This window comes from Podarcis melisellensis (genome assembly GCF_964234715.1).
Source record: "Podarcis melisellensis genome assembly, chromosome: 2".
Lineage (NCBI taxonomy): Eukaryota > Metazoa > Chordata > Lepidosauria > Squamata > Lacertidae > Podarcis > Podarcis melisellensis.
Genome location: NC_138529.1, coordinates 120,919,048 through 120,940,723, shown reverse-complemented (window position 1 = coordinate 120,940,723; position 21,676 = coordinate 120,919,048). Strand labels below are relative to the sequence as shown.

Sequence of the window (21,676 nt, the reverse complement as noted above, 5' to 3'; positions counted from 1 at the left end):
GGTCTCCCCCCCCATGCATGAGCTGAACGGGGGGGGGCAGCCTCCTCCCTTGCAGCCCTGGGACCCCCTTCTCCCCGCTGCCCCCCAAGGGGGAAGAGAGAAGAGACTCACCGGATTCCAGGAGGGGCACCGAGGAAGTTTTTGCAAAGCAGAGAGAACAAAGCAGCCTCCTCTTTGCTGGCAGGAAGGGACTGGGCAGGGAGGGGCTTCTGCTGGGGAGGACCTTGCCCTCCCCCGCCCTCCCCTTCCTGTCCTATCTAGGAATCCCGCTCTACTCCTTTTAACCCTTGGCAAGCCGAGGGCACCCAGACCGTCCCTCCCTCCCTGCTTCTGCGCTCTAGGGGCTGCCCTCCCTTCTCCATCTGTGCCAAGGACTCTGCATCAAGCCCCCCCCCCCCATCTTATGCAGACTGACGCCGAGGGAGGTGGGGGTTCCCCGTTACCATTGTGCAGTGTGCATCTGGATCCCAACTTTGAAATGACTAAAAACCTGAATGTTAAAGCGCCTTTCCTGGAAGCGCCTTCCCTGGGACCCACCGGCAGGGTACATCCTGGAAGTCTCCCCCCCCTCCACACACACACAGACGTTTCTCTTTTCCTGGGGGGCCAAGGGATCCTCCCCTGCCCTGCACCCCCAGGGGCCCCTTTGCGGAAACTGAAGTGCGATGCCCAGGGGCCCCTTTGCGGAAACTAGAGGTGCGAGCATGTGATGAAGCTAACTCTTTATTAGCAGAAACAAGGACTGCTCCAGGGAGCCAGGAATGGTCAGCACTCAACTCTTCTCAGTAGTTGCAGAGATCCGGGTGGAAGAATCTGCAGCCCAGCCCTTTGCGGTTCTGAAGCAGAAGAGCCAACTCCTAGGGGCTGATCGGCTTTGCCAATAAAATATTTGTGGGGTCCTGGCACCCCCAAAGTTAACTGCCATTCAAATAGTGTGTGTGCACGGCATCACATGATCAATTCTGCTGGACAGCGATTGCCTGGGCCCTCCTACTATTTTATTCAAGTCGGCACATCTGCTGAGAAGTAAGCCAACTCAGATCAAGGTGCTTTTGGAAAAAACTAGTTTCCTGATCCATTTCATTTGGGTTTTAGGCCCAGTTTGGGCTCAGAAACTGCTTTGGTCGCCCTGTATGATGATGACCTCTGTCGAGAGAGAGATAAGGGAAACATGTCCCTGTTCATTCTTGTCGACCTGTCAGCGGATTTTGATACCATCGACCATGGTATCCTTCTGGAGCGACACTCCGAACTAGGAGAGTTTGGCATGACTTTGTGATGGTTCCAGTCCTAGTTGGATGGTCGTTCCCAGAGGGTGATACATGGGGAGTGATTTTCAGCCCCATGCAACCTTCAATGTAGGGTTCCTCAGGGCTCAAGCTTATCCCCCAGGTTGTTAAACATCTACATGAAACTGCTGGGTGGGGTTATCTGGAGGTTTGGAGTACGTTGTTAGCAGTATGCTGATGACACTCCGCTCTGTTTCTCCTTTACACCTGCAGGTGAGGCAGTGGAAGTGCTGGACCAGGGTCTTGCCTCGGTAATGGACTGGAGAGAGCCAACAAACTTAAGCTCAATTCAGTTAAGACCGAGGCACTGTTAGTGGGTGGTTCCCTAGGCCACCTGCTCTTCACGGGGTCACGTTTCCTCCAAAGGAGCAGGTTCACAGCTTGGGGGTACTCCTGGAGCCTTTGCTGTCGCTCGAGGCTCAGGTGGCCTCGGGGGCCCGGAGTGCCTTCCATCAGCTTCGGTAGTAGAAGTAGAAGCTGTGAGGATACTGTCTACTTTGGTCTCATTTCAGTCAGGAAGGGAAAGATCTACAAAGAGAAGAATCCCAAACCAGTTATGAAGGGTGTGGTGACCCCCTGGGTCTGCTATACTGTCAGAAGTACCTCAGGAGCGTGGAAACTGACAGAAAGTACCACCTTGTTTAAGAATCAAAATATCAAGCTGCAACAGCTAAATTAAGGAGCTGAAGTGAAATAACTGGAAATAAGCTCAGCATTGGCCACCCTCTCTAGACACCTGTAACATCGAAGAGGAATAACTTTAAAAAAGCAACAGAAGTTTAAAAAAGCTGTGCATTTACTACTTTGTTTAGAAGCCTGTAACACACACTAAATTTAGTACAATTTATTAATAGGTTTACTGTTTCCTGAAAGAACATTATCTATCTCCTGACACATCCTTTGCTTTTTTCAACTTTGTTCTGTAAAATAATCTTTCTTGTTTGTTCAACTTCTGCCAGAGTCTCCAAGGATCTTTGTTTACGTTTACACAGAAAGATAATCATATTTTTATTTTAAAGTATCCCAATAATAATTGGGACAAAATATTTTAAAAGCTGGCAAAGAGACCTTGCCAATTTTATATGGCAAGGGAAGAAAGCCAGAATAAAATCAAATAATGATGGGGCCAAAAGAAACGGGGGCATTTGCAGTCCCAGATTTAAGAAGATATTTTGAAGCAGCGTGCTGGAGTTGGGTGAAAGAGTGGATGTTACTAAAAGATACTGAAGTTTTGGAACTAGAAGGCTGGGACAAAATATACAGTTGGCATGGATATTTATTCTATGGGAAAATGCAATTGCATAAAGGATTTACGAACCGCCTTGTGAGAAAGGCCCTATTTGAGGTATGGGAGAGAACAAGAGAGAGAATTATAGAAAGAACTCCAAGGTGGACCTCTCCAATAGAGTCTGTAACCTAAAGCGTATGTAACCTGAAGCGTATGTAACCTGAGGTATCACTGTATCAAATTAAAAGAATACGAAGAACTCAAAATACTGGGAATAAATTGGTTAGAATATTTCCAACTTAAGGCTACATAGAAGAAAGATATAAAAACTGTTGAATAGGTTTATTGCTTTATTGTTTGGCGCCCAGCCACACTTCCCCTGCGAGCCTCTGCAGGTCATAAAGCAATTAGCAATTAGCAAAGTTGCACAGCGGTCGTGTGTCGAAAGAGCAGTAAATCAGTCCCAAACGTTTCTTCTCTCCTAATATCTCTTTATTGGAACAAAATAGCGCATTTACAATCTCCAACAGCCATCCGTGTTAAGCTGCATCTTCTCTCTCTCCTTGCAGCGTCTTAACTGAACGCTTTCGATTTCCACTCAGTACACAGCATTCCAAGCTGCTTTCCTCACGTCCTGACTTACTTCCCTTGTAATCACCTCCTCTCAGGCTCGAGGCATAGAAGGTTAACCCTTCACTACACCCAACAAAAACTAGGGGATTTGGGAAATAAAATATCAAAATTAGAAAGAGAGGTTTTACAAAATAATCAAAAAACACTCTCTAAAATATATAGATTATTAGATAAAGTCCTCCCAGATCAAGAAGTCAAAGGAGAGAATATTCTAAAGTGGGAACGGGATTTAGGATATACAATTGATTCTGAAGATTGGAAAAAGTTTTGGGGGAAAAATATAAATTTTACAGCTTAGTATTCATTAAGAGAGAATTATATGAAGATGCACCACAGATGGTATATGGGACCAGACAGACTGGCAAAAACGAATAGATCAAATAGTAATAAATGCTGGAGATGTAATAGAATGAAAGGCACTCTATACCATATGTGGTGGACATGTCCAGAGATCAGAAAAAAATGGGAGATGATCCATGAAGAGATTAAAAAATTGATAAAGTATCATATATCAGGAGGGCAAAAGCATATTTACTAGGAATCTTGAGTAAGCATATCCCCAAAGACAAAATTAACATCTTTCTGTATGCAACAACAGCAGCCAAAATGTTGGTAGCCAGTCATTGGAAAGGAAATTATATCCCAACAAAAGGGGACTGGTTAAGTAAACTATGTGAGTACCTGGAGTTAGCAAAATTGACGGATTTAATAAGGCATAAATCCAAAACTATAATACAGAAACAATTGGAATGCTTAAATGAATATTTATACAAGCAGGGCTCAAATACGAAAGTTTGGCTGCGCTTAGACTAAGCTTGTTAAGAATATAGAGAACATAAAGATTTGACGGATTATGCATAGAGGCTTTCGAAACCATATCTTTAGAGGTCCATTACTTCTTTTTTCATATAGATGTTTATTAATTTTCCAAAAAAGAAAAAGAAAAAAGTAAGAAAAAAAAGAAAATATAAACATACAGAAAAAAGAAAAACCAACAAACGCACATAAAACCAACAAGAAATACATACATTAAAAAGATTTTTCCACCCAGAAATTTACATTGTCATTTCTTTCTGGACTTCCTTCAGCTTGTCCGTAAATCTTTCGTAGCAATAATCAAAGTCACACATTTCCTGGCTTATATTGTCATTGAACATTTCTCCTCTTCTATTTTCTTTAAACAATAACTCTTGATCTTTTCACAGTGCTTCTCTGAATCCCGTTAACGTTGTTTTTCCCTCACTAATGCATTCCAGATAATCTACATATTTTCCCCAGTCCTTGATAAACTTTTGGTCTCTTAGGTGTCTAATTTTCCCTGTCAATCTGTCTAACTCTGCGTAGTCTAATAGCTTTAATCTCCACTCCTCTATCGTTGGCGTTTCCTGCTTTTTCCACTTCTGGGCAAAAATTATCCTTGCTGCTGTAACCGCATAATATACAAATTTGCAGTCTTTCTTTTTTATATCCTTCCCTAGTATCCCTAACAGAAAGATTTCAGGCTTCTTTATAAACGTATATTTCAAGATCTTCTTTAGTTCGACATATATTCTTTCCCAAAATTCTTTCACTTTCTGGCACTCCCACCACATAAGGTAAAAGGAGCCCTCCTTATCTTTACACTTCCAGCATTTACTGCATACCTTATACATTTTTGATAGTTTTACAGGTGTTATATACCACCTGTAGAACATCTTCATGACATTTTCCTTTACCGTTATGCACGCCGTAAAATTTAGACCCTCTTTCCATAATTTCTCCCAGTCCTCGAATTGTATGCTATAACCCACATCTGTAGCCCAGCGAATCATTACTGATTTCACTTCCTCATCCCCTAAATTCCAGTCTAGCAACATCCTATACATTTTAGATATTATTTTTACATCATTATTTATAATTTCCATCTGAAATTTAGAATCTTTGTCTGCATACCCTCTTTCTTTAATATCTTTCCTGAACATCCCGTTAACTTGAAAGTAATGTAGCCAATCGTACACATGCTCCTTAACTTGCTCATATGGCTTTAATTTCCATTTCCCATCTTCTTTAATTGATAGTTGACTGTATGTTGCCCAGTTACTCCTCATGTTAATATTCTTCACACTCATCGCTTCGAGAGGTGAAAACTAGTGCGGGACCTTAGGTTCTAATAGATTTTTATATCTTTCCCATGTTTCAATAATTGGACCTCTGAAAATGTGATTTTCAAACCCCTTATGTACTTTCCTTTTCTCATATCCCAAGTAGGCGTGCCAGCCGAATCTATTGTCGAAGCCCTCTAAATCGAGCAGCTCCCTATTCGCTAAGTTTACCCAATCTTTTAACCAACAAAGGCATGATGCCTCATAATACAACTTCAAATCTGGCAGGGCAAAGCCTCTCCTTTCTTTTATATCTGTTAAAAGTTTAAATTGAATCCTAGGTTTTTTGCCCTGCCAGATATATCTTGAAAGCACTTTTTGCCATTCTTTAAAAATTCGGCTCCCCTTAATTATAGGAATAGTCTGAAACAGGAACAGTACCCTCGGTAATATATTCATCTTGATAGTATTAATCCTTCCCCAGAATGACAGTTTAAGTCTTCCCCACATTTCCAGGTCCTTCCTTATTTCCCTCCATACCAGCTCGTAGTTGTTTTTAAACAAATCTATGTTTTTGGGTGTTATCCAAATCCCAAGATATTTCACTTTTTTGACCACCTCTATCTGTGATTGATGTTGAATTATTTCTATTACACTTTGGTCCACATTTTTAACTATCATTTTCGTTTTCCTCTTGTTTAGTTTGAAACCTGCCATTTCCCCAAACTGATCAATTTCCTTTAGAACTTCTTCAATTGTAATCGTTGGATCTTCAGTCATTATTACTAAGTCATCTGCAAATGCTTTGGTCTTATACACATTTTGTCCGATTGTCACTCCTTTTATTTTTTTGTTTTGCCTAATTGAGTTTAGAAGAACTTCTAAAACTGTTATAAATAATAGCGGGGAAAGTGGGCATCCCTGTCTTGTTCCCTTCTGTATCTTTATTTCTTCCGTCACGATGTTGTTTACAATCAGTTTAGCTTTCTGCTCTGTGTATATTGCTTTTACCCCATTAAAAAAATCTTTGCCCACTTCCATATGTTCCAAATTTTTCAACATGAAGTCCCATACCACGTTATCGAATGCTTTCTCTGCATCCACGAACATCATTATAGCTTGTTTGTCAATCCTAACAGATAGGTATTCTAGCATGTTGATTATGTTTCTTATATTATCCCTCATATGCCTGCCTGGAAGAAAACCAGCCTGGTCTTTGTGGATAGTTTCTAATAACAGAGACTTCAGTCTTCTCGCGAGAATTCCAGCAAAGATTTTATAGTCCGTATTTAGGAGCGAAATCGGTCTATAATTTTTGACTTGAGTTAAATCTGCATCTTGTTTAGGGATAAATGTGATAAATGCCTCTTTCCAGGTCTCCGGGATTTCTCCTTTTCTCAAGATATTGTTCATAGTCTCCTTCAAAGGATTCACCAAGATAGATTTCATCTCTTTATAGTAACCCGCTGTGAATCCGTCAGGTCCCGGGGCCTTTCCCCTCTTTAAGTCTTTAATAGCTTCCTCTATCTCCTCTATTTCAATTGGGTTGTTCAGTCGTTGCTTCTTATCTATTGGGATTTTCTGCACCCTTTTGTCTTTCAAAAATCTCTCTATTTTCCTTAAATTATTTCTCTCTTTGTTTTTATAGAGACTTCTATAATAATCCAGAAACTCTTTCCTAATTCCTTTTGGATCGGTTATTTCTTCTCCTTCTACTATAATTTTATTTATTGTACCTTGTTCTTTCCTTTTTTTAATTTGCCATGCGAGCCATTTGCCTGATTTGTTTGAGAATTCAAAATTCTTTTGTCTTAATTTCTTTATATTCCACTCTACCTCTCTATTTATTATTGTGGCAAATTGGGCTTGTAGGATTTTGATGTTTTCTTTTATTTTCTGACAATTAGGTTTCTGGATTAATTTTTGTTCGTTGTCCATTATCTGCTTTAGTATTTCTTTTTTTCCTTTCTCTCTGTTCTTATTTTTAATCGCATTCTGTTGAATAAAGTATCCTCTTATTACTGCCTTGCTTGCGTCCCATACCACATTGATCTTTGTCCCTTTATCACAGTTATCCGCAAAGTAATCTGTTAACTTTTTTTGTGCGTTTTCTACAATTTTCTGATCATCTAAAAGGTATTCTTTTAGTCTCCATCTGAAAGTTCTTCTCTCAAAACTCTCCAATTCGAATTCTATCGGGCTGTGATCTGAGATTACTTTTGGTCTTATTTCTATTTGTTTAACTCTTGGACACAGTTCACTCGAAATCCAGACCTGATCTATCCGTGACATCGACTGGTGTGGTTCGGAATAGAAGGTGTACTGCTTATCCAATGGATGTCTCAAACGCCAAATGTCCACCAAATTGCAGTTTTTAACCATTGAGAAAAAAGATTTTGGTAATTTCCCTTCTTTACTTACTCCTTCCCTAAGTCTGTCCGGTTCTAAAGAGACCACACCATTCATATCTCCCATTAGAATGATTTTTTGATTCATATATTCTAGTATTTTCTCTTCTAGATTTTTGAAGGTCCATTACTTCAAGTATGGGAAAGAAATAAAAACATATTGGAAAGGAAGACACCCTGGTGGATTTCTCCAGTAGAGGTGTTAACGGTTAAAAAAGTGAATATGGAGGGGAAGAATGCTACTTATGAAGAACTTACAAGAAAGACGGATCAAGGTATAAAGCTTAGACCATATGAAGAGATTAAAAACTCATTTACCGGGTGGATGCAATGTCACCAAGTAAATGACTTGCTAAATGAAGATAAAAAGAAAACAGGATTTGAAGATAAAAAATCTAAATTTAATGTGGAAATTGTTGAAGGAAAGAACAAAGTATTGTCCAGAACATATGATATATTATTAGAGTGGTATACAAAAGACGAAGAGGTGAAGGAGGTCATGATTAAGTGGGCAATAGACGTCGGCTATAATATTGATTTTGAGAGATGGTTAGAATTATGGAATACTAACATGAAATTTACGGCTTGTATGGCGCTAAAGGAAAATATATGGAAGATGATATATAGGTGGTACCTTACACCAGTGAAATTGGCTAAGATGTACAGGTTAAAAAATAAAAGATGCTGGAAATGTGGAGAAGCAGATGGTGACTTCTACCATATATGGTGGTCATGCAGCAAAGTGAAAGGCTTTTGGGAATTAATTTATAATGAGCTTAAAAAAAAATTCAAGTATACGTTCCCCAAAAAACCCGAAGCTTTTTTGCTAGGAATGACAGGTAAAGAAATTAAAAAGGAAGACAGAGTACTATTTCTATATGCCACAACAGCCGCAAGAATCATGTTAGTGCAAAATTGGAAAATGGATGTCATTCCCAATATATACGACTGGCAGATTAAATTAACAAATTATGCCGAGCTCGCTAGAATAACTGCGAAAATAAGAGACCAAGATGAACAGAAACTACATGACAATTGGGTTAAGTATTGGACATATATTGGAATTAAATCTTAAATGACACTAGCGGGATTGGAAACAACTCTAACAGTAAATGGCCAGTATGTGAAAGAAATAAAATACGTGAGTATAAAGTTTATCTGATACTTACCAAAGTTGTAGAAGGAAGTCCAAGGCTCGGCAGAGCGTAAAAAGGAATATATTATTGACTTACGGACTGTTTAGATTTTGTGCAACTTAAGTATTGAATTTTGTATACGTTTATTTGTATGTATGTATAATATGTATAATTACTAATAAAAACTTATCTGCAAAAAAAAAAAAAAAGATTTGACGGATTATGAAAGAACCTAAGGAAGGGAAATGATTGAAGAACAGATGTAAAGGTGAGCAAGATAACGAAGAGACGTGCGGTGAATGCAGTGGAAGTCTTTTAAAATATTTTAACTAGGATTTATATATTGTAATGCTTGAAGGAGTCAAAATTAAGGGGGTGAAGCAATTAGCAATTCAAGCTAAAGAGCTAGCCCAGGAAAATGAAAAAAAGTAACTACACTATCTAAACAGGGGGCAGAATTGCCAGACCCCCAGAGAAGAGCTAATATGATTTTGGGAGGAATTCCGGAAGAAATACAGGCTAAAGAGTTGGAAGAAACTTTGAGAACCTGGCTATGCTCCACCTCCATCGTTCTGCCCGGACACTGAGGTCCAGCGCCAAGGGCCTTCTGGCGGTTCCCTCGGTATGAGAAGCCAAGTAACAGGGAACCAGGCAGAGGGCCTTCTCGGTAGTGGCACCCATCTGGCCATCTGAAGGCAGCCCTGTTTAGGGAAGCTTTTAATGTTTAATAGGATCTTGTATTTTTGTGTTTTCTTGGAAGCCGCCCAGAGTGGCTGGGGAAACCCAGCCAGATGGGCGGGGTATAAATAATAAATTAGTAGTAGTAGTACTCAAGGAGTTAGTTTGAAGGCAGAAGATGTGGAACGAGCCCATCACTGCCGAGGGCCTAAGGGGAGAAAATCCCCCAGGAATGTAATAATTAAATGTTCTAGAGAGAAGCTGCAAAAGCAGGTATTCATGGAACTTTGAAGTGTCAGGCATAGCCCTACTGGCTTTAGCCCAAACGTAGCAGAGTTTTCCTGCACAGCGAAGAAGCTAGTTGCGGCGGTAATGACTAGTCAGCTAGACTCAGAATAACTATTTACAGGATTTATTAAAAGGGAAAATAAAACCAGCAGAGTTTCTGCATACAAAACAAAGCAAATAAATCCTTTCTTTCTCTCTCTCTACCATACACAGCACTTCTCCTCCTAACACACCTCACATCACACTGTGCTAGCAATCCTAGATAACAGAGTTGAGTGCTGGTCGTTAACCAATCAGAGTAAGTAGTTTCTAGGTCAAGCAGACCTTGGCTTTCTGCCAAGAGTAAATTGACACTGCCTTGAGTTAATTGTGTGAAGCCAGAATCTGCAAGTTTCCCATGAGAATCAATTAACAGAAACTGAACACCCCCTCACAGATTCTGCTGGACAATTAACATCAAATAACACCTATGTAGGAGATTATTTTTCCAGCAAACCTAAACCCTTGCACATTTGCTTGTTCTTTATCTTTGCCAATGGTTTAGTTAATACATCTGCTACATTTTCTTCACTTGATACATAAGTACATGTGATTATATTGTCTTGTACACAGCAACGTACATTTTGGTATTTTACAGAGATATGTTTGGAACGTGATTTGAAACCCTCTGTTTTACTTAAGGTTATACAAGCTTGATTATCAATGTAAACTTGTACTGGTTCTCCACAATTCACATTTAAATCTGCTAACAAATGCTTGAAATAAATCACCTCGTTGCACAATTCACTCAATGCGGCGTACTCTGATTCCGTTGATGACACACTTACAACGTCTTGCTTGCGTGACCGCCAGCTGATTAAAGCTCCACCGACCAGTATAACTAGTCCTGTGACAGATTTTCTATCTGGCAAATTTCCCCAGTCACTATCACAGTAGCAACTCAACATTTCGTCCTCGGAAGAATTTAATTGTAACATATAGCCAATTGTCTGTTTGAGGTACCTCAGAACTTTTTTTACCCCTTTCCAGGCATTTAGTGTGGGTTTTGAGACCAATCTACTTAATATGCCTACTGCGTAGCTAATATCAGGTCTGGACCACTGTGCTAGATACAATAAACTTCCAATTACAGAGTGATATACATCAGGATGTTCAAATTCAGGACTCTCATCTATGTGAAGTGTTTTTATGAAACCTGGATCCATAGGCACCGCTGCCCCTTTGCAATCCTGCATCCTGTATGTAGTCAGTAGTTGTTTAACTTTGTTCTGCTGACTAATTAGGCAGCTGCCATCTTGGGCCCAGCACACTTCCAACCCTAGATATGTCCTAACCGGGCCTAAGTCTTTCATTTTGAACTTACTGGACAATTGCTTGGCAAACCTTTTAGTTTATCTGTTTTGCAGGCATACAATACATCATCTACATAAATCAGACAAAACTCTTGATCACTGCCTGTACCACGTACATAAACACAATTGTCAGCTGTACTCTGCTTGAAACCAAATGACACTAAGGCCTCATGGAAACATTTGTTCCAAGATCTTGCTGCCTGTTTGAGACCATATAGAGCTTTGTTTAATTTTAACACTCTATTGGAACCTGTCTCATAACCAGGCGGTTCGGCTAGATACAGGTCTTCTGATATTGATGCATGTAAATATGCAGTCTGGATATCAAAATGGTTTAACAGGAGTTTTCTCTTTGCTCCAAGCGTTAAAATCAGCCTTACGCTGTCCCCCTTAGCAGTAGGGGAAAAAGTTTCATCTTAATCTTTTCCAGGCCTCTGAGAATATCCTTGAGCCACTAAACGAGCTTTGTATTTGTACTTTCCTGTCACCAGAGGTTTAAGTTTGTACACCCACCTGCAGCCTACAATCTTTGCCCCCTCAGGCGCTGCTACTGGTGTAAAGACCTTGTGCTCATTCAGAGAGGACATCTCTTCCTCCATTGCCTGTTTCCAGAGCTCTGCCTCCTCCTTTGGTAACTTTAACACCTCCTGAAAACTCTTGGGTTCTGCAATTACACTAAACACATTTGCAGTATCTGGAGAAAAACGCACCGGAGGCACTCCTTTGTTTTGTCTTTTAGATCTTCTGGGAGAAAATTTTTCTTCTGACCCACTTTCCTCCTCAGAACTACGACCTCTCTTTTGTTGCTTAGCAACTGGTCTCTGGCTAACTCCACTTTCTTGAGAGCTCTTATCTGAACTTTCCTCCCCCTCAGACTCTGATTCTCTATGTCTACCTTCAGAGTCATGAAGCTCCTGGGAAGGTTCAAACCAAACCTCAGTATTGGCATGTAGTCTCTCCCAGCCACTATGTTCACAAAAACTGGCATTCCTGGAGATCACAATGCCATTTGTCCCTTCAGCAAAGCGGAAACCTTTTCCCAGCTCCTGGTAACCCACAAACACTAACTGTTTGGTCTTAGGATCTCCCTTCTTTCTCATTTGTTTTGGAATTAATACCCAGGCTTTTGATCCAAACACATGCAAATGGTCAATTTTAGGTTTTTTCTGAAACAATTTAAAGTACGGGGTTGTACCTATTGTTTGATGAAAGAGCCTATTTTGGAGATAACACGCAGTGAGCATGCTCTCCCCCCAATAAGACATGGGCAAATCAGCATCATCAAGCATGGCAAACATCATATCTTCTAAAGATCTGTTTTTTCGCTCTGCAACGCCATTCTCCTCTGGGGAAAAAGCGTTTGTTTTTCTATGCCCAATGCCACACTTTTGTAACCAATCTCTAAAGGCATTTGACATAAATTCGCCACCTCTGTCCGTCTGTATCCTTTTGAGTTTAATAGACAGAAATCTTTCCACAGATGCCACCCAGCCTTTAAACTTAATGAACACGTCACCCTTATTTTTCATGGGAAAAACCCAAGAATAACGCGTGGCGTCATCCACAATTGTTAGTGAAAAGCGCGCTCCACCCCTGCTTACAGCAAATGGACCAATTACGTCCATGTGAACCAGCTGTAGCGGTGACTCACTAACTCTGTCACTTCTGGGGTAAGAGACTCTGTGGGTTTTAACCTTTTTACAAACATTACAATCAAGGTACTTGTTACAACTCTTTAAATTACCCCCATCAGCCAATTCAGACATTTTTAGTACACTTTTCCAGCAAGCATGCCCCATTTTCCTATGCAATAAGTGCACACAGTTGTCATGTATAGCTTTGTTATTCACTGCAGGCTGAGATTTACTGACTACTGCTGCAACTTGAGATCCTGCTTTAAGCCAAAACAAGCCTCCCTCTGACTTAGCAGTGCCTAAAATCTCACCAGCCTTCTTAATAATGCAACTGTCTCCTTCAAAATACACTTTAAACCCAGCTTTTAGCAAACAATCTACAGACATCAGATTGCTCCTTAATGAAGGCACACAAAGTACATTTTGCAGGCATTCACGAAGACAAGGAACAAAAACTGCACCCCCCGAAATCACTTCGGAAGTACTTCCGTCTGCTAGAGCCACCTGGCTGCGCTGTGCTGAGTTCTTGGAAACAAACAATTCATCTGAATTTACAATGTGCTGAGACGCTCCCGAATCGACCACCAAGACCGCTTGTTTCTCATCAGCAATCTTGACCTTGGCGGTCACCAGCTGAGCCGACTGTTTTTGTTTGAAGAATTTCTTTTTACGCTGCTGCTGCTGCTGATGATCTCGTCTCTGCTCCTGCACCGGTAACTGAGACTTGACCAACTCCGGACATTGTCGTTTTAGATGCGCTGAAGACCCACATCGGAAACAACGCCTAACAGCAAACGCTGACTCCTCACCAGTACGCTGCTTTTGCTTCACCTCTGGCACGGCATGAGAACTCCTTCCAAACCGCCCGCCAGTAGAAGCCTCTGCAGCCAACGACCTTTCTTCCCTCTTCTGCCATTCTTCAATCAAACGCCCAGTAACATAACTGACTGATAAATCTGTTGGTTTCTGCTTCCCTCACTGAGCAGCAGAAGTGCTTGTCACAAGACAGGTGTTTACATTCCACACAGTCTGTACTGTTGGAGGTTTTCCCACGGGAACGGGAGACTGGATGTGACGTATACTGGTTTCCTGTTTTTCCCTGTTCTTTGCAGTTTCAGTTTGTGATTCTCTCCGTGCTTTAGAGGAGAGATGACGCTTTCTCTGCTCCGGCAGAGGGAACATGTTTTTCTGTAACTTACCAGCTTTGAAGTGTAAATAAAGTAATATAGAGTATGTTGGCACGTACTTCTCATCATTCCGCTGTGCACTGGACACTGCTTATCAACAACATTTGGTTCCGGGCCCAGAAAAATGCAGTGTTTTGAGAATGGACTCCAAAAGTCGGGCTCCTGGCAGAAGAACAAAGGAGCAAAGAAACGGAGGATCGGAACAGCAGCAGAGGGACGGATAGCAACGGTATCTGCTCTGCGTGTCAAAATGATTGATGAAGGTATGTGCTACTGCTCCGGGCAGCCTGCCAGCTTCTAATTAATGGCTTTATGGCTGGACTTTGAACTTTTATAGCCGGTTTTGCCGTGCCACAGGCAAATGGCTCAAAGGGACGCTATGCTGGGGGAAATCGAAAGTAACTTTTATAAATGCTGTGAACAGCCACAGCTCTGTGACGCAGCAAGAATTTAGCACAGCATAGAGAAAGCACTTGGGGACTTTCACTTTTGAACTTGCCTTGGAATGCAGTTTGAAACAGCTGCAGATAAGCAACGCAGCATACAGAAAGGCGCAGGCTCAAAGGCAGAGGCTGTTTTGAAATTGCCTTTGGATTGAAGCAGCTGTAAACAGAAGCAGCATGTATAAAGCAGCTTGTATAAAGCAGCAGAAATGACGCAAAAGGCTAAGGCCAGAGTCATGATGGCTAGCTGCAAAAGGCTGGATGATGCAAGTGGGGAATTTGATACCACTGATCAGCCAAATGCTCAACTCACAGTAGCCTGTGATACTGCCATGATTCAGAATAAAGCAGATCGGCGGGGTGCTAGCTGCATCAACAAGGGGGAGACTTCACAGTCGTCATCCCGTAGTGCAGTGGAACCACCAGATGGCGCCAAAGCTTTGAAGGCAGTGAAATGCTACTCATGTGGACGTCTAGGCCATATGAAGAGGGAATGCAAATATCCCAGGGCCAAGACAGAGCAGCGCAGTGAAAGCTCATCGCGTGGAAAAGGCCAAAGCAAAGGCAAAGGTCCGGTGTCCAGGACAACGCAGCACAAGGCAATGGTCTCACGCTACGCTCCAAAGGTTGCAGAGGTTGCAGAGGTCCAGAAGACGTCTAGATCTTTCTTCGTTGTTGATTCAGCGGCAACCCATCACATGTGCAACGATAAGCGACTGTTCGTGTCTTTTACACCGCAGGAAGGTGCGATTCACCAGGCGGATGGCCACACGATCCCCAGTAAAGGCTACGGAACTGTTGTTCTTCACAGTTTGGACTTATCGATACAGGATGTTCTTTATGTGCCGGACGCGAAACATAATCTGCTTAGCGTTGGACAGCTGATTAAGCGGAAAATTGACGTTTCCTTTAAGAACAATAAGTGCATCATCACAAAGGAAAATGATTATCAATTGTATGCTGAATTTGTTGATCGATTGTTTGTTTTGTATTATGATGATGTTGTGCAGGATGACACTTGTTGCATTGCAGGTTCTAACAAAAGTTTGCATGCAGATTGTATTCATGCTTTTCACAGGAAATTTGGACATTTGCATTTTGAGGCAGTATCTAAAATGCCTGCCTTGGTTGAAGGTATGACTATTAAACCCTGCAGGTACCACATGAAGTGCAAGGCATGCGCAGCAAACAAGGTGAAAATGGCTGCGAAAGGTAAGGTGTCTAGTAGGCAAGCTACAGAACCATACCAAATTATTCATGCTGATTTGGTTGGACCACTAGCGCCCTCTTTGGGTGGGAATAGGTACTTCATGGTTCTCATTGATGCATTTTCCAGGTATATTTATGTGTACAATCTCAAGCAGAAACCAGAGGCTTTTCCTAGGTTCAAGGAATTCTGTGCTTGGTTGGGAAATGTGCATGGTAAGAAGATTAAGATTCTTTTCACCGACCGGGGGGGAGAGTTCACTTCTCAGCAGTTTGAAGCTTTTCTGGCTGAAAAAGGAATTCAACATGATTTGTCTAGTCCTCGCTCGCCATGGCAGAATGGACTTGCGGAACGGGCAAATCAAACATTGCTTCAAGGGTTAAAAACCTTGCTGCATGATGCAAATCTTCCAGAGAGTTATTGGGCCGAAGCTCTCTCATGTTTCACTTACAGTTATAATCGCAGGTTATCTTCAGCGATTGGTTGTACCCCCTATGAGAAGATGTTTGGCAAGAAGCCGTACATCAAACACATGAGAATTTTTGGTTCTGACATGTGGGTTCACTCACCACAAAACTCCAAGTTAGACAAGCGTGGATTGCATGGTATCTTTCTAGGTTATCAGAAAGGGTCTTACAGAATAATGATGACTGACTCTAAGGAAATTAAGCTCACAAGAAGTGTTGAGTACAATGCCAAGTGGGGGGAGAATGTGGGAATTTTCCAATGTTATCCTGATGACTGTGATGAGACTGAGGATAGTCAAAAGCAACCGCAACAACCCACACCCACTGATGAAGGTTCTGATTCTGAGTCTGAAACTGAATCGGGAGATTCAGAGGATTTCAAGAGTGCGAAAGCCTCTATGCGACCCTCTGAAAGCTCTGATCAAGAATTGGAGGAACCATTGTTCACAATAGGTCGCATTTCTCCTAAGAAGGAAGAGGAGAGTGTTGAAGACTTGAGGCTAATTCGTAGGTCACAGAGAGCAACAAAAGGCAGACCTCCAAAGAGATTTGCTGATGAGTTTGCTAAGATAGCAGTAACAGCTGTTAAAAGCTCCAAGAAGGTTTTTGAACCTTCAAGTTTCCAAGAAATCCAGGATTTGGATTCAAAGGAAGCTGAGCCATGGTTAAATGCCATGAAGGCTGAGCTTGATTCCTTGGAAAGGAACAAAACATGGGAACTTGTTCCAGTAGTTCCAGGAATGAAACTGCTTGGAAGCAAATGGGTCTTCAAAGCGAAGACTGATCAGAATGGCAAGATAGTCAGACACAAAGCCAGATTGGTAGCCAGAGGATTTGCTCAGGTACCAGGTGAAGACTATCACGAGACCTACTCACCCACAGTGAGGTATGAGAGCATTAGGCTTATGCTCAAGCTAGCTGCAGAGGAAAATCTACACATTAGTCACCATGATGTGAATACAGCTTTTCTGTACGGATCTCTAGGTGAATCACTTTATATGCTTCCACCTGATGGCGTACAGGTAAAACAGGGATATGTTTGTGCTCTGAAGAACTCAATTTATGGTCTCAAACAAAGTGCACGGTGTTGGCACACAAAACTCACTGAAGTATTGTTTTCTCTAGGTTTTAAGCAAGGGAAATCTGATCCATGTGTATTTGTCAAAGAGGAGGGGCATAAGAAACTATATTGTTTGTTTTATGTTGATGATCTTTTATTCTTTTGGGAAGATGTCACAATGTACAATAACGCCCTAGCTCAACTGAAAGAGCACTTTGACATGAAAGATCTTGGTGAGGTAAACAACTACCTATCTCTGGAAATAGAGAGAGATCAAGATGGTAACATTCTAGTACACCAGTCACGGAAAATTGCTGATGTGTTAAGCAAACTAAACCTGATGGATGCTAATCCTGTAGACACACCGATGATAACAGGTTATCAGGTAGATGACACTGAAGAAGCATTTTCTGACACTACACTGTACAGAAGTGTGCTGGGCAAGCTAAACTTCATTGCCAGATGTTCAAGACCAGACATTGCTGTTAGCTGTAATTTGCTAAGCAGACAAGTCAACAATCCTACTGTTAAGGATTGGAAAGCTCTGAAACGCATAGCGCGGTATTTGAAAGGCACTATGCATTACAGACTGAGATTTAACAATCAGAAGTCTGGTGGTCTTGAGATATTTGCAGATGCAAGTTTTGGAAGTGACACTACAGACAGGAAAAGTACGTCTGGAGTTTGCTATAAGTACAATCAGGGTCTATTTGATTGGTCATGCAAGAAGCAAACAACAGTTAGCTTAAGTACTTGTGAAGCTGAACTGAATGCACTGTCTTATTCACTTAAAGATTGTGAATGGTTGTTACAATTGTGCAAAGACATGAAAATTCCTGTCAAATGTCCAATCCAGGTTTACCAGGACAACAAAGCATGTTTGGCTTTGCTGAATTCTGGAGGTTGTAAGCAAAGCACGAAGCACTTGCAATTGAAGGTGCAACATGCTAGGGAACGTATTCAGAAGGGACTCGTAACGGTGTCCTATATGCCAGGTAATGAAATTCCTGCTGATGTATTGTCCAAGATTGTATCAAGGGATCAACACTGTACCTATGTGCAGAAGTTGGGTTTGTACTGATATTGTACGAACACGCTGCCCAGTGATGTTCACAGAAAGGGGGAGGATGTTGGTTTCTGCTTCCCTCACTGAGCAGCAGAAGTGCTTGTCACAAGACAGGTGTTTACATTCCACACAGTCTGTACTGTTGGAGGTTTTCCCACGGGAACGGGAGACTGGATGTGACGTATACTGGTTTCCTGTTTTTCCCTGTTCTTTGCAGTTTCAGTTTGTGATTCTCTCCGTGCTTTAGAGGAGAGATGACGCTTTCTCTGCTCCGGCAGAGGGAACATGTTTTTCTGTAACTTACCAGCTTTGAAGTGTAAATAAAGTAATATAGAGTATGTTGGCACGTACTTCTCATCATTCCGCTGTGCACTGGACACTGCTTATCAACAACAAAATCACGCTCCTGTATGCCTTCCAGAGACAAAACTAAATTATCCCAGCTTTCCGGGAGAGAACTCAAAATAATAGCCACCTTCTCCTGCTGGTCTAACGCACAGTCTCTTTCCTGTAGCGCAGCAAACTTTAACTGTAAACTGTGTAGGTGTTCCTGCATTGTAACCCCAGGCTGTAACATTGCCTTGTACAATGCCTTGCGAATGAACAGCTTGGAAACCGCTGTCTCACGCACATGGAGTTCTTTAAGTGCTTGCCACACACCTCTAGCTGTCTTGATTCCCCTCACATACGGCAACTGGGAATCTTCCAGCCCTAAGACAATTGTGGCCCTTGCTCTTTGGTCTTTATCGAGGTCTTCATCATCAGGCTTCGTAGGAAACTTACTCACCACTTGCCAGAGACGATCCCTCTGCAGCACTGCCTGCATGCGTTCCGACCACAGCAAGTAATTGGAGTCATTCAGACGCTCAAAAGCCATCTGAACTGGTTGTGAGGCCATTTTGAGAGCGATGTCCCTGGAACCCGGAACCAGCTACTCACGACCACCGAGAGAGAAAACAGGAACCACAGCACCCAGCACTCACACGCTGCAGCTGTTGTCCTTGTGTCCGCTGCGTCACCAGCTCACCGCAGTCAGGACCCAGCCAGTGTCCATCTGCTGCACCAACAGGAACAACAACCTCTGGAACTACTGGAACCAACACCGTTGATGCTGACACCACCACAACTCAGGCTGGCAGCACAATGCCCTTAACCTCATGGAACTTTGAAGTGTCAGGCATAGCCCTACTGGCTTTAGCCCAAACGTAGCAGAGTTTTCCTGCACAGCGAAGAAGCTAGTTGCGGCGGTAATGACTAGTCAGCTAGACTCAGAATAACTATTTACAGGATTTATTAAAAGGGAAAATAAAACCAGCAGAGTTTCTGCATACAAAACAAAGCAAATAAATCCTTTCTTTCTCTCTCTCTACCATACACAGCACTTCTCCTCCTAACACACCTCACATCACACTGTGCTAGCAATCCTAGATAACAGAGTTGAGTGCTGGTCGTTAACCAATCAGAGTAAGTAGTTTCTAGGTCAAGCAGACCTTGGCTTTCTGCCAAGAGTAAATTGACACTGCCTTGAGTTAATTGTGTGAAGCCAGAATCTGCAAGTTTCCCATGAGAATCAATTAACAGAAACTGAACAGGTATACCAGACTTTGAAGAAAATCTGGGATATCATATAGTTAAAGGTATGTATAGAGGAGAGTCCTTAAAGGAGAGCCAGTGTGGTGTAGTGGTTAAGAGCGGTAGTCTCGTAATCTGGTGAACTGGGTTCGCGTCTCCACTCCTCCACTTGCAGCTGCTGGGTGACCTTGGGCCAGTCACACTTCTCTGAAGTCTCTCAGCCCCACTCACCTCACAGAGTGTTTGTTGTGGGGGAGGAAGGCAAGGAGAATGTGAGCCGCTTTGAGACTCCTTCGGGTAGTGACAAAGCGGGATATCAAATCCAAACTCTTCTTCTTCTTAAAGTCATTGCAGGAAGTAATAGAGAATATAGGCAACCAATATTGGTTAAAAATTGGAGGACTATACAACAAAATTTCCAAAGTCCAAGAGACAGGAAATAGGAGTTTAGAAGAGCCAATAGAGGAACTATACAAACAAATGAACAGACAACCCAACTTATTCAAAAGATGTGGAGTAAGGAAGAACAAGTTAGCGAAACAAAGGTTGAAAGGATAATGAAAGGAACAGATGAGATTAAATTAAGCAAATTTAGAGAGCTGAAATTAAAATTCTTTCTAAAATGGTACAGAACTCCAGCCCAGCTTGCTAATATGTTAGCAGGACTGAATTCTAGCTGTTGGCACTGTGAATAAGTCAAGGGATGGTTTTCCCATATGTACAGGGAATTCCCAGAGGTAAAGGAATTCTGGGGGAAAATCCTAAACGTTATTAATGAAATTTTTAAAATGAAGCTTTCAATAGATTTTGATTTCATGACAATGGGTATACTTGGAAACATGGCAACAGAGAAAGGTGACCAGTTTACCTTCAAAGCTATGATATTAGCAGGAAAGGCAACGATAGCTTTAGGTTGGAAAGAGAGAGGAAAATGGACAGTAGAGGCATGGAATACTTATTTGTTTGAACTTATTCAGTCGGACATTGTCGCAGTCATGTCACAGGAGACAACGTGGAAGGTCAAGTCCACCACGATAAGGATCAGAGGGAACCCCTATCTTGAATGGATAAAAACTACTGGAACAAAAGACATTCGGTGGAAACTAAAGACGCTATGCCCATGGCTGAGGATAATTGTTTGAACCCTTCCAATGGGTATGGGGGGGAGGAGGGAAAGGAAAAAATTGTACAGCAAATTTAAAAATTGTAAGAAGATAATATATGTACGTAAAAAATTGAATATTTTTTTTAAAAAAGAAAGTAATGCAAAACAGATTAATCAATTCCAGACTTTTAAAAACAACTAAAACAGCACTTTAACATGAATTTTACTATCTAACGAGATCATTGATCCATAAAATGAAAGCAATAATCAATGTACTGTACTATAAAAGAAAGAAGACAGTAGTTTAGATTAAAATTAAAATTATTATTTTTTCTTACCTGCACTGATGATAGACATTGTTTGGATGGGGCTTTTATGCATTGCCGCAGTCACACAATCAATCAAAAATGAAGAACAAGCCACAGTCACAAAAATGAAAAAGCCAAATAAAAACGCAATTTCTTTTAGCAAAAACAAAAGCACCAAATAAAAGCTCCAAGTATCACCTCAGAACACTGCAATTGGAAATGGAGGGCTTTGATTACAATGGGGGGATGCAAATTAGCAGCGGAACAGTGGAAACAGAAGCTCAGGAGCACATTTGGCTTCCGAAGCAAAGTTCGCAAACTGGAACACTGACTTCCAGGTTTGCAGCATTCGAGTTCAAAGTTGTTCAGGAACTAAGCTGTTTTTAAACCGAGGTACCACTGTATACAGATATGGTTGCCACATATCCAGAATTGTAAGCAGTGTCTGGGCGGAAATTGCTGAAATGTCCGGGAAAATCTGGACGTATGACAGCCCATGTCGCAAGCGTAGATTTCGGCAAACTTCACTTGAAA

At 41.6% G+C, this 21,676-nt stretch overlaps 1 protein-coding gene and 1 long non-coding RNA gene across 3 annotated transcripts in view; one reads left to right on the top strand and one right to left on the bottom strand.

Moving 5' to 3' along the window:
- The window catches only part of LOC309364385 (uncharacterized protein), a 111,187-nt gene that overhangs the window by 24,067 nt on the left and 65,444 nt on the right, over positions 1–21,676 (bottom strand). The window lies entirely within an intron of this gene.
- Positions 530–20,212, top strand: LOC309365316. 2 transcript variants are annotated; one of them, XR_014166001.1, is made up of 3 exons: positions 530–544; positions 1,503–9,726; positions 19,750–20,212. It is a non-coding gene; the product is annotated as an uncharacterized lncRNA (long non-coding RNA). The 2 variants fall into 2 exon arrangements; XR_014166002.1 differs by lacking the exon at positions 530–544 and having other exon boundaries at positions 784–4,037; positions 7,762–9,726.